We start from the raw sequence: 15,307 nt of genomic DNA, 5'->3' as shown, positions 1-15,307 counted from the left end.
GGGCGGCTGGGCAGGGACCCCGTGGCGACATTGGGAAGACGGAGCTTCGGAAAGCGGAGGGAAAGAGGTGGGCGAGGCAGCCTCCCCTGGGGCGGATTTTGCAGGGAGGGGTCAGCCTGGCGGTGGGGCAGCATCTTGCCTTTTAGAGAAGACTCGACCTCAGCAGTATCCTCCTAATGCCTGGCTAGTCCCGGCAGCAGCCCCGAGCAGACCCTCCCTCTGTGAAGCCCCTGAAGTCGAACCGAGAGGTCACGGCCCCAGAGCTTGTGCATGCATTCCAGGGATTTCCCCCCAGCCTCTCTGTCTGTCCGAGTGTGGGACCGAGGTTGACATCTTGCAGGAGTGTCGAATCTTTGGCACTCCAGATGTTGCTGAAGCACAACTCCCATCATCCTTGCCCATGGGCCATGCTTGCTGGGGATGATGGGAACCCTAGTTCAGCAACCAGAATGATCAAGGGGTGGAGCGACTCCCTTACGAGGAAAGGTTGCAGCATTTGGGGCTTTTTAGTTTAGAGAAAAGGCGGGTCAGAGGAGACATGATAGAAGTGTATAAAATTATGCATGGCATTGAGAAAGTGGATAGAGAAAAGTTCTTCTCCCTCTCTCATAATACTAGAACTCGTGGACATTCAAAGAAGCTGAATGTTGGAAGATTCAGGACAGACAAAAGGAAGTACTTCTTTACTCAGCGCATAGTTAAACTATGGAATTTGCTCCCACAAGATGCAGTAATGGCCACCAGCTTGGATGGCTTTAAAAGAAGATTAGACAAATTCATGGAGGACAGGGCTATCAATGGCTACTAGCCGTGATGGCTGTGCTCTGCCACCCTAGTCAGAGGCAGCTTGCTTCTGAAAACCAGTTGCCGGAAGCCTCAGGAGGGGAGAGTGTTCTTGCACTCGGGTCCTGCTTGCGGGCTTCCCCCGGGCACCTGGTTGGCCACTGTGAGAACAGGATGCTGGACTAGATGGGCCACTGGCCTGATCCAGCAGGCTCTTATGTTCTTATGTTCTTATCTGGAGTGCCAAAGGATCACCATCCCTGCAAGTTGTGGGATGGCAGTGAGGGCTGGCGCCCAGTGGGGCGAGAGGCGGGGGGAGCCCAATAGGAGGCGGAGGTGGAGGCGCAGGTGGAGCCAACTCCTTCCCCTTTTGCTCCGCTCCCTCCATCTACAAAGGCAACACTGAGACTAAAGTGGGGGAAGGTGGTGGGCAGGGACTCCAACCCCTGGATGGGTTGTATGTGAGAAGGCGGGCAGGTGGGGGCTGGCTGAGGACAGGCGGAGGTTGGTTGGCCATGTCCCATGTGTCCTTAGAACCAGCCTCCAGTGGTGGGATGGCAAAGAGCTCCTCTTTTCCTTCCACCTGACTTGGTGCTGATGCAGACTTATTGGCAAAGGATGCATCTTACCTCAGTGGATACACTAAAAAAGTGTGATGTGTGACTTCTTGACAAATGGATCATGCCCAAGGCCAAACTTAAGAAGCTCCAAGGTTCAGTACAGGACATGGCTTAGGGTTCACTGCGCACATGTCAGCAATTTACATGGCTTTTAGCAGGTACAGAACGACACACCTTACACTTGTGTGCAAGTAACTGGTCGGAACACAACTCTGTGTGTGCAATGCAACAGATGGGTGGAGAGTTGGCAACTATTATGGGTTCATGCAGCAGATGCGTGTCACAGGCTCACTGGGACTGCAGCAAGTGGGTGGCAGAGGAGGCTGCTCTTCACCTCCTAGTCACTGTGGAAGAGTGCTGCGAAGAACTGTCACTGTTCCGTTGTGAATTCATGGTGCAAAGACATGCATGCCCTTCATAAATTCCCATTTTTAGTGGTGATACAGTATCACGGACCAGTAGGAATTGTAACACGTGAAGCAGCTCTTATGGTTGGAAGGAACTCAGCAAGTGGCCTTGTAGAACTTGGAGCCAGAATACTTTACGCCTGAAGGGTTCCTGGCAGATGGCTATTCCTTGAAAACGTGCAAGGAAAAAGGAATCTACAGCGTTCCTTGCTGTGTACCTTCTGCTGCCACCAAACTGCACTAGTTTCCAACCTGTTTTGACTATCAGGGCTCTTACCCAATGAAGGCTAGGGAACTGTTCTCTGTAAGGTCCAGCTCTCGCTAATGAAGCCTGCCCCATACCTTTGCAAAACTGTGGCTTCCAAAGGTCTTTAAAACTCCTTTTTTATAAAAAAAGATTGCTCTATATAGGGTACATGTGTCTTTCTGTGATATTACTCAAATCTACCATGTTTTAAACTCCACCATTTTAGTTTATGTTTTCCTAGATACCAATGAATCAATTGGTCAGTGTGCCACTCAAGCACATTCAGGGCTGGCCAACTGGAGAGTTGGGGCCACACCCGACACGTTTGTCATGCCATCATGGCATGGGGCATTTAAACAAAAACCATGGTAGCTGGTGCAGGGGAGAGCCAGACTGGGGCCATGGCATGGAGTGGGGGAGCTTTGATCCTTCTGCCGCAGTCCTGATTGGAGCTAGCCCCTCCCCACCTTCTAGGAAGCAGTGCCCCCCCAATGAACCCGCCCCCATTGGTCAGGGCTGGGTAGGAACAGCCACTACAAGCATCTGGTGTTTGGGCAGGTAAGGGTGCAGTTTGGGGGTGGGGTGGATTGAGCTGTCCATCCCTGTATTTGAGCATGGCTGAGCTGCTTGTTCTTTGACACTGGCCACAAGCAGAGGTGTGGGCAGCAAGTTGCCTGTAACTGGGGAAGGTATCTGGATGTTGGGAAGGAGGGAGAAAAGTTACTCTACTTTACGCATGCTGAGGACGAACGGAAGCGCTGGAGGCTAGAAGGCAAGGTAGCCCCAGAGAAAGGCGCACAGGCGACGAACCCTTTTGTAGATGCTATTTCACTGCCATGGCTGTTTTCAAGTAACCTTAGGAGCTGCAGTTTTTGTGAGAGTATGGGGTATGTTAGAGATAGCATGGCTCTTTACAGAAAGCAATAAGAAAAGGGTCATCAGGAGTGACAAAAAAAGTTCACAAACTGTGATTACAATAATGATGTGCATCACGCCATATATAATTGTGAGGGTAACAATATCGCACAAAGAGTAATAAGATGTAGCAGTAGCCTACACGGTACCGTTCGGATGTTGTTGGAGTCCAGCTCCCAGCAGCCAGCATGCCCAGTGGTCAGGGATCCTGATGGGAGTTGTAGGCCATCAACACCTGGAGGGCCCCACAGTGGCTACCTCTGGATGGCAACCCTCACAATCCTACTGAATTGTGCAGTACAAAAGTCCCAGTTGTCACATTAGTCTTATTGAAGGAGCTGCAGTAAGTTTAAGAAAATCTTCTGAAAGAGCTTTTCTATCAGATATAAAATTGTCTACAGGTAATAACTTTGGCTGCAATCCCAACCCTGCTTGCCTGGGAGTAAGTCATATTGGTGTGCTGTTAATCTTACAAAATGAAGTGCCTTTTTGCTCCTGGATATTTTGTGTGTGGCTGGCTCAGCCTTAAGGGTTTAATCACGAGACTTGACTGTATCTGGGTGGATTCAGGAGGTCCCTGTCACTGTTCTGTCTTGTTTGAGAGAGGCAATAAAGCTCTTGTGTGGCTTCTTGGTGGGTGCATCCTCTAAGCCAGCAGTTCCCAAACCTTTTCTCCCACGGACCACTTGCAAATTGCTGAGGTCTTGGCGGAACACTTAATGGTTGTAGCAATTGTACTGCGTTGTGTTAGGCACTGTATGATTTTAATTTTATTTTAATTGTTTCTTTTATTTATTATATTTTATTGCATTACAATTTGCATTCCATAGACTTCTTTAGAATTCAGATTGTTTGGGTTCTTCACAGACGAGTCGCAGACCACCTGAATGAAGCTCATGGACCACTGTGGTCCGGGGACCATACTTTGGGAACCCCTGCACTAAGACATAAAGAGAACCTGCTGGATCAGTGGTGGTCCAGCACCCTGTTCTCACCGTGGCCAAGAGATACACCAGGGGGAAGCCCAAAAGCAGGGCCTGAGTGTAGCAGCACTGTCCCCACTTGTGATTCCCAACATGTGGGAAGCTGACTTTAACGGTGGTAGCAGAGCATAGCTGTCGTGGCTAGTCTAGTAGCCACTGAGAGCCGCCTCCTCCTCCATGAGATTGTTTAACCCTCCCTTAAAGCCATCTGTGTTGGTGGCCATCACTGCTTCCATGACACGCTGCTTGTCATGGGAAGAAAGGGCCAACAAAGATCTGAATTCTTTCTTTAAAAAAAATCAAATCAAAGTTGCCTGGAAATGCTCATTGTGTGTGAGAAAATATTGTTCAACTAGAACTTGCTCGTCTGCTGTGGATTCAAGAGAGGGACACAAAGCTCTCTGGCCGGGAGTTCTGGGTCTGAACTGACTGTCAGAATGTGGAACTGACTGTCACTGCGCTGAGACTTTTTGCACTATGCTTCAGGATTTGTTGCTGGCCTGTCACTTATAACCCCTCATTAATGTGCTGGGTGCTGTACACGATACAGTTGATGCAATCTCAGCCCAGAGGGCTCTCTGTCTACTTAATGTGTGTGCATGTGTAAGGAGAGGTTCAATTCTGAAAGGATTTGCTGAAGAACGAAGCACTCTCATCTGAATTAGAGACTAGAACATTGTTCCATGCGCTAGGAGTGGCGGAACAAAATGTGTCCGGTTCATGGTGACTGGAAGCCTTTCTTCCACTGTGATTTGCATGGTTGCAGTACCTCAGAGCTGCCACTACTTATAGTACAGACCACGGCGGTGGTTATGTAGACAGTTTCCTTGAGAAGTGCATGTTTGCACAAATAGTACCTCTGAGCCCATGGCTGGCTCCATGAACTCCCAAGGTGTGTGTGGGGATGCTGGATAGTGTGAACAGACCTATAAGGGGAAGGAGAGCCAGAGGTGGGTAGAGAATGGCAGGCACTCATGAGCTTGTGCAGAAGAGGGTGTGAGGGAAGATGAGGCAGGAGACCCTGCTGGACAGAAAAAAGGGGGCAAGGAAGATACAGACCCTTCCTTGAAGAGTCTCAAGAAGTTGTATGGAACCTTTGGCCCTCCAGATGTTGCTGAACTACAACTGCCATCAGCCCCAGGAATCATGGCCAAGGATGCTGGGAGTTGTAGTCCAGCGATATCTGGAGGGCCAAAGGTTCCCCATCCCTGGCTTAAAGAGGCGAGTGGTGTGGTCACCACAAAAGGAGAGAGAGATGGGAAGAGGACAACCCCCAAGTTCTTATGTGGAACAGAGAAAAGGACATGGCCCCGTTCCCCCAATCACTTGGGGAAAGGCCATCGTAGCTCAGGGGCAGAGGACCTGCGTGGCATGCAGAAGGTCCCAGGTTCAGTCCCTGGTGGCATCTTCAGGCAGGGCTGGCAGATGCTCCCTGCCTTTGAAAGCCTGGAGAGCTGCTGCCAGCCAGCGTGGACAGTACTGAGCCAGATGCACCAATGGTCTGACTTGAAGTTCCTGTGTTCACTTGTGGTGGCTGAGTTACCACTGGATTTTTGAGGTCCCTGCATGTGTAAAATCTAAAAAGCTTAAAGCCAGCCAAATTTCTCAGTGAGGTTTTGCATATCCCCTAATTGTGTGTGTGTGTGTTTTAATTTGCAAGCCCCTAAAGACAACGGGGGAGGGGGGTTGAATACAATTTCTCTAGAAAATGTCAGTTTACTTTATAATCTGGTTTTCCGTCGAAATATTATCAAAGCCAAGCAACAATAAAACGGCAGCCTAATACAACAATGACCTAATCGCAATGAGAAACAGCCAAATGTAAAAATAAAAATCCAGCAGGAGAAATTAAAATAGCACAACAGAGAACTAAGCCTACTCAGGCTAGAAGCCTGCCTGCAAATTAAAAAGCCTTAATTGCACACCTAAGTTGACTAAGCTCCTGAGTTTGGGGGATCTTGGGAAGGGATGCTTACCATGTTATTACCATCCTAATTTCTTCCCAGAATTTGCAGTTCCTGATTATTTTTCCTTTTTTCCAGAGTTGCATTGATAGGTTATTCTGCCATGCTTCTATTTTTTATTTGGACCATTCTGTGTGTACACAGTTTGAATCTGCCAACCCCCCCTTTCAAAAGCACATTTCTTTTCCAGTTATGGTCTGGATTAGGGGATGTCTGGATAAATGTGCCTACTTTTTGCCAGAAGTTGGACTAGGTGACACATGACCCCTTTAATAATCACTTTGAATGAAGACAGAGGTTCAGATGCGCTATGCTATGCCCACACGATCAGAGGCAGCCTGCTTCCAAATACCAATTGCTGGAAACTGTAGGAGGGGAGAGTTGCGCTCACGTCCTGCTTGTGAGCTTCTCTGTGGAACATCTGGTTGGGCACTGTAAGATCGGGATATTGGACTAGATGGGCCCCCTTTGGCCTGATCTACCAGAGCCCTTCATATGTTCGTGTTTGCATCAAGCGCACAGCAAGCCAGGCAGGTTTTTATTTTATTTTATGGGGGCGGTGATTCAGCCAAGAGCAAAGTGATCACGTGAACAAACCCGTGGAGATGATGAATCGAGTTCAGGGGCTGATAAATATGAGACCAAGCTGGTGGCTCTAGAGTGGTGGTGAATATCTTTGGCTGGCCTCCAACTCCCATGAGCCCCTGCCAGGATGGCCAATGGTAAGGGATGATGGGAGTTATAGTCTAGCATGATCAGCAGGGAGCCCGGTTCCCCATCCCTGCTCTGGAGGAAAAGGCATGCTGTGGAACGAGGACGGGGTTTGTGTGTTCTCTTTGTGAATTCTGCATGCGGATCAGGCGTAGCTGAAGCTGTTGCTGTGAAGGACTTGAGTTGTACTCCCATGGTTACGAGTGAGGAAAGCTCTCTTCAGAGCAATGTGTGATGCAAGTGGCCTGTCAAAAGCTCTCTCTCTCTCTTTCTCTCTCTTTCTCTCTCTCTCTCTCTCTCTCTCTCTCTCTCTCTGTGTGTGTGTGTGTGTGTGTGTGTGAGAGAGAGAGAGAGAGAGAGAGAGAGAGAGCTATGGGAGTAGAATATGGATTTTTGTCCCACCTGTCCAGAATGCTCAGGATGCATCTAAAATATGAAACTCCAAAGAGGTCCATCATTACTAATTTGAAATTGCAGCCCCATCTAGAAACCTTGCTGGGTGTAATGCATGCAGCTCCTACACCTTATGATCCTGGTGCTGACATGACAACAATTTAAGAAAGTGGAGGACCAGACAAGAAGCTTCTTTCTACCTCTCTGAAGCAGCCTGATGTATGTCAAATTGCTTCTGAATACCAGCTGTTGGAAACCGCAGGAAGGGAGAGTGCTCTTGTAGTCAGGTCCTCTTTCTGAACTTCTCATTGCGGCATCCGGCTGACGACTGTGGGAACAGGATTCTGGACTAGATGGGCCACTGGCCTGATCCTGCAGTGGGCTCTTCATGCTCTTTACAATCCATACATCACATTTCCAAAGCCAGCCCAGAACTGTGGAGGGTGGGGAAGGCTTAGCCGTGTAAAAACAACTTGGTCATCAACCTTGGGAGCAACGTGCAATTTCTGACATGCATCTAACTACTCTGAAATGTCGCAGAGCTGGATAATAAACCCACAGTCTTAAATTGGGGATTTGAGGAGTGGGGGTGTTTTCTGTGGTCTGTCTTTTGCTGTAAAGGGCCCAACGCTTTCTGGGGAAGGTGAATGTCAGTGGTGGCAGGTGCTGCTTGGAACTGGTAGGGCAGAAGACAGGGGTGCCAACAGTAGGTGGCGCCAGAGCCAACGACAGGCAGAGCTAATGGATTCTCCTCCCTGCTGAGTTGTACAAGGGGCAAAGCTGAAGCGGAGGAGAAGGAGGCAGTGGCTGCTGGTGGCCCCATGTCAATGGGGCTGTGGAATCTGCTCCAGGCGTTAGTCAGAAATTTCAGGACCTTGGACAGCTCCTTGAAAGTTTGGACTAAACCTCAGAGTGGATTCCACTGAAGCCACACCCTGGACTGGTTGTAAGAAGGAAGGCAGGGCGGGGGGGAGGAGCTGGGGGCTGTCTGAGGACAGATTGGGGGTGGTGGGGCAGAGCCCCATTTCCCTAAATGGGCCTGGCTCCACTGGTCAAAGTGAATGCAACCAAATATCTAGGACATGAGCTGACAGTCATTGGCAGGTCAGAGAAGGAACTCCTTTCAAGTGTTGGTAGAGTACATGCCATTTAGCAGAAGGAGGTGTTGGGGACCTCAGGGTTGGGGGCCAAATGTGGCCGTCCAGGTCTCCCCTTAGGGTTCTCCCCAGACCACGCACTCTTCCAGAGACTGCGCCCCTGAGCTAAGCTTCACTCGTTAGCCACCGTGCCTTGCCTTTGAGGTCATAAGGGCCACTCCAGGCTCTTTCTCTCTCGTGCTCTGCCCATTAGCTTTATTATTTATTAGGTTTATGTCCCGCCCTTCCTCCCAGTAGGAGACCCTTAGATGCCCCGCTTTCCATGCATTCATCTCCTCACTGAGTTTAGTCAAAAGAGCTCCCATGGCGTGCATGTTGGAATGTATGAGGTTCGACTCCAACTTGTGGGTTGAGGCTGCATGGGGCTAAAGGCGTAGCTAGAGAGGAGACCTCTTAGTCTAGGCTATACCTGTCCTTTGATCCTTGCCGTCTCTCCCCTTCCTGCTAGACTGATATGCAAAGGGTGTTGATCCCAGTTCCTTCCCTCCTTCCCAGTCGTCTTCTTTCTCTTGAGAAGGGAGCAGACATCTTTCCTTTGTCTCTCCCTCTCATCCAGCATGAGGGCGAGTACTGGGTTCAGTGCTTGCTGCTCCAGCTTAGCTAGTTAGCTAGATATAGAACTTTTTCCTATCAAGCATGTACTTCCAGAGTAAAGTAGTTATTTCTTATTTTAAAGCTTAAAGTCTCTGTCTGACTAATTTGCAGGGAAGGTGGAATCTTAGCAAAGATTCAAACACACACACACACAAGCTTGCTCAATACTCTCTGTTCCGCAACGCAACTCTGCAGGGTCCTACAGGACATTGGGCCCAAGCATCCTATAGTGCATGGGTGGTGTCTCACTTTGCCCAGCAACAGCCTGTTATAGCCTTGCAGGCTCACAGCCTTCTAGTTCCAGGGGCGTGGGGGGTGGATCACTCTCCTTCTGACAGTGCAGGCAGAAGCTTGGGGCCGCAACACTTCATGTTGTCTGCAGGAAGGGCACCTGTGTGTTTTATATTGACAGCGAGGGCCTCTGTTCTGGTGTCATTACTTACTGGAGCCCAGGAGATAAAGAGACGATGGGCTGTTTGCAGGTGGCCCTGGACAGCAGTCTGGCTGCTGCTTCTATGGCCCCCTTGCCACTGCTCTGCCTGCTTGCTTGGTGAAAGCCCAGTTTGATCTACTCTGACTGGCAGGGGCGCTCCAGGATCTCGGGCTGCAGGGAGATGCTTTCCTTTCCACCTGCTGCCTTTTCAGTGCAGATGCTGGCAGGGGTTGAACCTGGGACCTTCTGCGGGCAAAGCAGGTGTGCTGTCACTGAACTACGGCCCTTCCCATAAAATAGTTCAGAACTGTCTTCTCAGATTGGCAGCGGCTCTCCAGGGTTTCAGGCGAGGGACAGTCCCAGCCCCACCTGGAGATGCCAGGAAGCCCCTGCCTGCAAAGAGGTGCTCTAACCACGGAGCTATGCTTCCAGTCCTTTTGTCCTTTGACACCCCCATTGGCAGCTTCCTTCCCTTTCAGCCCCTGTTTCCTCTCCTCCTTTTTTCCCTCTGGCCTCTGCCAACGCGGTTGCCCTTCCTCAGCTGCCCGGGGTCCCCTGTCCGGAGTCCTCCCTGCTGCTCTCCGGTTCCTGGGTGTCCAGGTCTCCTTCCTGCTCTCTTTAGTCGGCATCAGCACTCTCTGTGCTCCCTCTCTCACGTCCCACCAGCAGGGCCCAGCGCAGCCTCTTCCTCCTCTTTGCAAGGGCTGTTCTGCAGCCAGGGTGGTTCTCTCGCAGCGGCTGCCCTCGCTGCCAGCCGTCTGTTGCGTCTCTTTGCCCTTTGGCTGTTGGAGCAGCCCTGCATGGCATCAGGCTCCTGTGACCATTGTGAAGCCTTCCCTGTTTAGCGGACACCCTCCAAATGACTCTTGCTAGCTGCTGAGTCCCACCTTCGAAGCCTGCTCAAGCCCATCTTAAGTGGGAGGATGCCTGCACCGCTCGCTCGCTCGGCATTCCTCCTCCTCGTGCAGCCAGCCACATTGCATGGCCCACCCACATCTCTGAAAGCTTTATGGGCTGCAGCTGCTAAACGTCGGAACGTAGGAAGCTGCCCTTGGCCCATCTGGCTCAATGCTGTCCACACTGGCTAGCAGCAGCTCTCTTGAGGTTTCAGAGACAGGGAATCTCTCCCAGCCCTATCTGGAGATGCCGTTGGGGACTGAACCTGGGATCTTCTGCATGCAAAGCAGATGCTCTGACCACTGAACTATGGCCCTTCCCAGATAGGAACAGGAGGAGTCAGACCATTGGTCCATCCAGCTCAGTGTTGTCTTCACCAACTGGCAGCAGCTGTCCAGAATTTTAGGTAGGCAACATTCCTAGTGTTGGAAGTGGGGCCAGAGCAACTCCTGTTTTGTTATTTTGTTGATGTTCCAGAAGGGAGGCAGAGCGAGGGTCCTCCAGATGGCTAGGCTTGGCTACCTTTACCTGGGATGCTCTGCCTGACTTCCTTCCTTCGCTAGACTGATAGTCTTAAGGAAAGCTTATCTGCCCCTCCGCCTTCCGCCCTTCCCTTCTTCCGTCTTGACCGTCCAAGAGAGAGGAGACACCTTTGTCTCTGCTCTCTCTCTGCTATCCATGAGGGCGACTCCCACGGCATGGCACCTCCAACTTAGTTAGAACTAGGTCTGCCTTTGTATCCACTATGTATTTCTATAAATAAAGTCGCTTTTCTTATTTTACGAAGTCTTAAGTCTCCGTGATCTCAGTGCAGGGTAAAAGTCTGCCACTTTGGTAAACACACACACTGGCACACACACATTTCAGACTGCTGACGATCTCTGCTAATATCTATTACAAATGTACACAACACCTAGCCCTACCTGGAAATGCCTGGGGTTGCACCTGGGGGCCTTCTGTATGCAAATCTAGCCTCTGCCACTGAGTTCCACTGAGCTGTGCTGGGTGGGGCTGATGGGAGTTGTTGTCTGAAACATCTGGAGGGCAGCAGGTTGGTGAAGGCAGGTGCAGACTTTGCTTCCTGGTTGCTTTGTGTTTCCTCATGCTATGTCCAGCCTCAGGTGACAGGCAGCTCTGCCCTGGAGGTAGCTAAATGCAGGCTTGGCCTGAGAGTGTTTTTTGGAAGCATCTTATTTATTTATTTATTTTTATTTATTAGATTTATTAGTCGCCCATCTGGCTGGTTGTCCAGCCACTCTGGGTGACGTACAGAATAAAAACATACAAATACATTAAAACATTAAAATCTCAACAATTTAAAAAACCTAACCACCCCAAAAGCCTGTCTTCTGTTGAACTTTGAAATCTGCTGGATAGAAGACACCACTCCCCCCCCCCCCGGGTATGATGGCTGGGAAACATTTGCCACAGCGATGAATGCAAAGAAAAGAACTGGATATATTTGGGCCGGAGCAAAGGGAGTAGGGAGAAAAGGCCTGTGTTGACAGTCTTCTGATGCTTCGGAAGTTTTAGGAGAGAAACGGTCCACGCAGAATCGAAGGTGGAGCTGTGGACTTTTTTCTCCGGGGGCTGTTGTCCTTATCATGTGGATAGAAGTGGGAGAGGTGCAGTGGCGGCTGGTAGCTCCGTGTTAGTGGACAGCGCCCAGAGTGGATTCCACTGCCTCACTGGCATGGAGCCACCAGCCCCCACTAAAGAGGTGTGACGTGAAAACAATTGGTGCAAAACAGCCTTCCACAACCTGGTGCCCTCCAGTGGTTTTGGACCACAAGTCCCTGGCATCATATGGTCGTGGTGGCTGGAACTGATGAGAGTTGCGGTCCCTGGTAGAGGACACCAGATTGGGAAGGCTGGTGCAAAGGGTTGCCCTTTGTGATAGATTGGGTGAACCTGGGAGTAGCCTGGCCTCAGTTGTCCATGCTCTAGTGTCTTCTTGCCTGGGCTGCTGCAAGGTGCTCTACTTGGGGCTGCTGTTGAAGACAGACCAGAGGCTGCTGCTAGTGCAGAACGCAGCTGCTAGGTGTGTAAGTGGGACAGCCCAAGGGGACCATGTGGCAGTGGTCCTGAAGGCGGGTCCATTTCAAGGTGTTGGTGCTAGCGTGCAAAGCCCTCAACAGCCCTCAATATCAACCGTCTCTGGCTCGAAGAGCAGCAGGGAAGGCCCTCTTGGTGGTGGCACCGCTGGGTCAATGCTGACCAGTGATGGAGGCTTTTCAGTGGCAGGTCCCATTTGTGGACTGCCCTCTGTGGTGAGGTGTGAATGTTCCAGTTCTTGCAGTTGAAAGAGGCTGTTCCTGGCAACCTGGACATTGCTAGCTGTGAGAATACGTGACCTTTTAAAAATATTCTTGGATGTTCTTCATGTTCCCAAATGTTTCCGTTTGGTTCATTTCTCCGATGCTGCTGTTTTGCTGCTTCCTTGTTTCTCACCTGAGCTCTTTTGGGGGGAATTCAGCGAATGACTAAGTGAAAGGGTGCCCCCCGGGGGCTGGCCTAGGAGTAGACTCCATGAGGGGAGGGGGTGGGCAGGGGGTGTTTCCTTATCCACATTGCTGAAATCAGCAGGAATTGGGGGGCGGGAGTTGAGCTTGCCCTGGGAAGGGCTGTCCGAGAGGGCTTCCTTGCTTTGGTCTGTGGCTGTTTTCTGTCTCTGACTGTCTGCTTTGTGCCCAGCCGGATGCCTCTCCCGTCTCTGTCTCTCTGCTCTCTCATTATCATCCACGCTCCACTCTAGGCGAATGGCCTCATCAGCTGTGTAACTATGGCCTTCCTCCTCCTCCTCTCTTCCTCCTCCTTGCTCATCCCCCCCACTCCTGTCCCTGTCACCTGATGGTGTCTTTTTGGGGGTTGGAGAGTGGATTGCATGGAGGTTCGCACTCCTCTTTCTCTGCCCCTTGAGTCCCCCCCTTGTTTCTTACAAACTAGAGCTGTCTTGTGGGGGGGGAGTGCAAAGGGTCAGGTTGAAGCAGGACTTTGGGGCGAAGCCCTGATGCCATTTGGAGAGGAGAGAGAAGCAGACAAGGCCTGGTTCAGTCTCCAACACATTGTGCAAGGGTGACCCTTAAACACCTTTCTTCATGGTCTTTGGGTTGTGGGCAATTCTGGAGAAAGACAGCAATCTAAGGCGTAAGTCACCTGAGGATTGTGAGTTTTGTTTCAACCCATTGGCCATGACAAGTGTGGCCAGGATGGGTCTACTCTGCAAGCCAGCAGGAAGATGGTCACTTGTTCACTATCCATGGCTATGCTAGAGTCCCTCAGAGGTCTGGAGTGAGGCTATGTTTGCCAACTAAACTGTTGGCTCTCCCAAAGGCGTCAGGGCTGCTACAGCCCAAGATGTTGCACCCGGAATCATCCCTTGCAGAAGTGGGATGGGGTACTGGCCATGGTGCTGAGCTCCCAGGAAAGGTAGAGTTTGGAAGGCTGCGCATTTTCCCTTCTGGGCTCTTCAGTGTTCCTCAGAGCTCTTCCACATACCATGCTGAGTCTTCCTGGTCTCCTGTGTAGACTTTGACCAGCATTTGTGCCTGGAATGAGAGGAAGATATTTGAGCTCAAAGTGGCAGTGAGGGGTGGGGGGATCTTGAGCTGAAGTGGGGGGGGGGACAGAGCTGCATGGAGGCACCTGAGAGTGAGATCCTGTGAGGGCAACAGGTGTGTGTGGTTGAAAAGGTACCAGGAAGGTTGTTAGTGAGCTATTAGTGATTTCTTATCTATGCATAATTTGGTTTGTTTAGTAACAGTTCTGAGGCTGCTTCATCTGGACTCTTTGCGCATAACTTACCAAACTATGTAGAATTGTTTTGGAAATCTTGTGCCAAGGACAGAGGACAGTGGCACAGCTAAGGTTCTTGCTGTAAACATGAGGGCTAGAAGCCTGTTAAGAGATGTGTGCGTGTTTAAGGAATGAACACTCTTGAACTTGGCAGACAGATTTTGCTGCTTGTGCCGTAACTAGGTGGAATTCTGCCATGGATTCTAGCAGCCCTGTGACTGATGGGGCAAACTGTCCCGCCCGGGAATGCCACTCTTCTTTCCACTGGGAATAGATTTCTGTATTTAGTGTGGAGTCGTTCGCATCCATGTCAATCTGCCTTTTCCCCAGTTCTGTTGACTATGATTTCATATGGGCTCCGCTGGGTCTTTCTCAGTCCTAATACGTAAGGTCCGCTCCCCGGAGAGGCATGCCAGTGGCTGAGCTTGGCACCTTTTGTACCCACACCCTTCTAAAAGCCACTGTTTCCTGAGCTACAGCTGCAGATTCCTTTCTCCTCTCTGCTGTTTGCCTGCAGGCGCAGGTAGCTTTGGCCCAGACAGTCTCTGTTGCCGAGGTCTTCTTTGCCCAGGGAATGCTCTGAAGCACCGTTTCTCTCTGTCGGTTTTCCACGCCTTCGGCTCTGAGTGGGGAAATGCTGTGCAGGCATCTCCTGGTATTTACGACACCAGGGGCTTTGGAGTTACTTTCCTGCACCGTTCCTGGCACTTCCGGCCAGTGCTGCTTGTGCCTCTCCTCCTCCACACCCACACTGTGCACCTAGCACATTGCTCACCTGGCCCCGCTCCCTGCTCTTCCTCCTCTCCTACTAGATCACTTTTCCCCTTGAAGGTGCAGCCCTCTTTGCTCTCAAGTTGCCTCCATTCTGCAGCGCTCCCTGTCCTGCCCTCCTCCTCTGCTCTCTGCTGTTGATTTATTTATTTATTTTACTTAGCTTGGATCTTTAGCCTGCCCTAGCGCCCCCCCCGCTCCTTGATTCTGCGCAGAACATGTGATCAAGTTATGTATTCTTTCTGAAGCCACGAGGAGAGCCACATGTTCTCTCCTGGCTCAGGGAACTTCCTAGGAGAAAATGGTCTAGAGTTGCTTCAGAAAGATGCCCGGCCTCCGGCTTCATAAGATCTTGGCAGAAAGAGAGGGTGTTTCCTGAGCTATGGAGAAGGGCAGTACCTCAGTGACAGAGCATCTACACTGCAGGTAGGAAGTTCCAGGTTCAATCCCCGTTATTCCCTCCCAGGCAGGGCTGAAACCTTGGAGAGATGCTGCCAGTCAGTGTAGACAGCACTGAGCTAGATGGACCAGTGGGTCTGACTCCAATGCAGGCAGCTTCCTATGTTCCTTCTGAGCCCTCTCTCTTAGTGCTTGGTGCGCGCAGGCTGTTGCCAGCTGTCCAGTTCATGGAAGGGTG

General features: G+C 50.8%; 1 protein-coding gene across 5 annotated transcripts in view; it reads left to right on the top strand.

Moving 5' to 3' along the window:
• Positions 1-15,307, top strand: part of SHANK3 (SH3 and multiple ankyrin repeat domains 3) — a 445,396-nt gene that overhangs the window by 232,898 nt on the left and 197,191 nt on the right. The gene's annotated exons all lie outside the window — the stretch shown is intronic.

Source organism: Rhineura floridana, chromosome 8, assembly GCF_030035675.1.
Source record: "Rhineura floridana isolate rRhiFlo1 chromosome 8, rRhiFlo1.hap2, whole genome shotgun sequence".
NCBI classification, from domain to species: Eukaryota; Metazoa; Chordata; class Lepidosauria; order Squamata; family Rhineuridae; genus Rhineura; species Rhineura floridana.
This window is presented reverse-complemented; position numbering and strand designations above follow the sequence as displayed.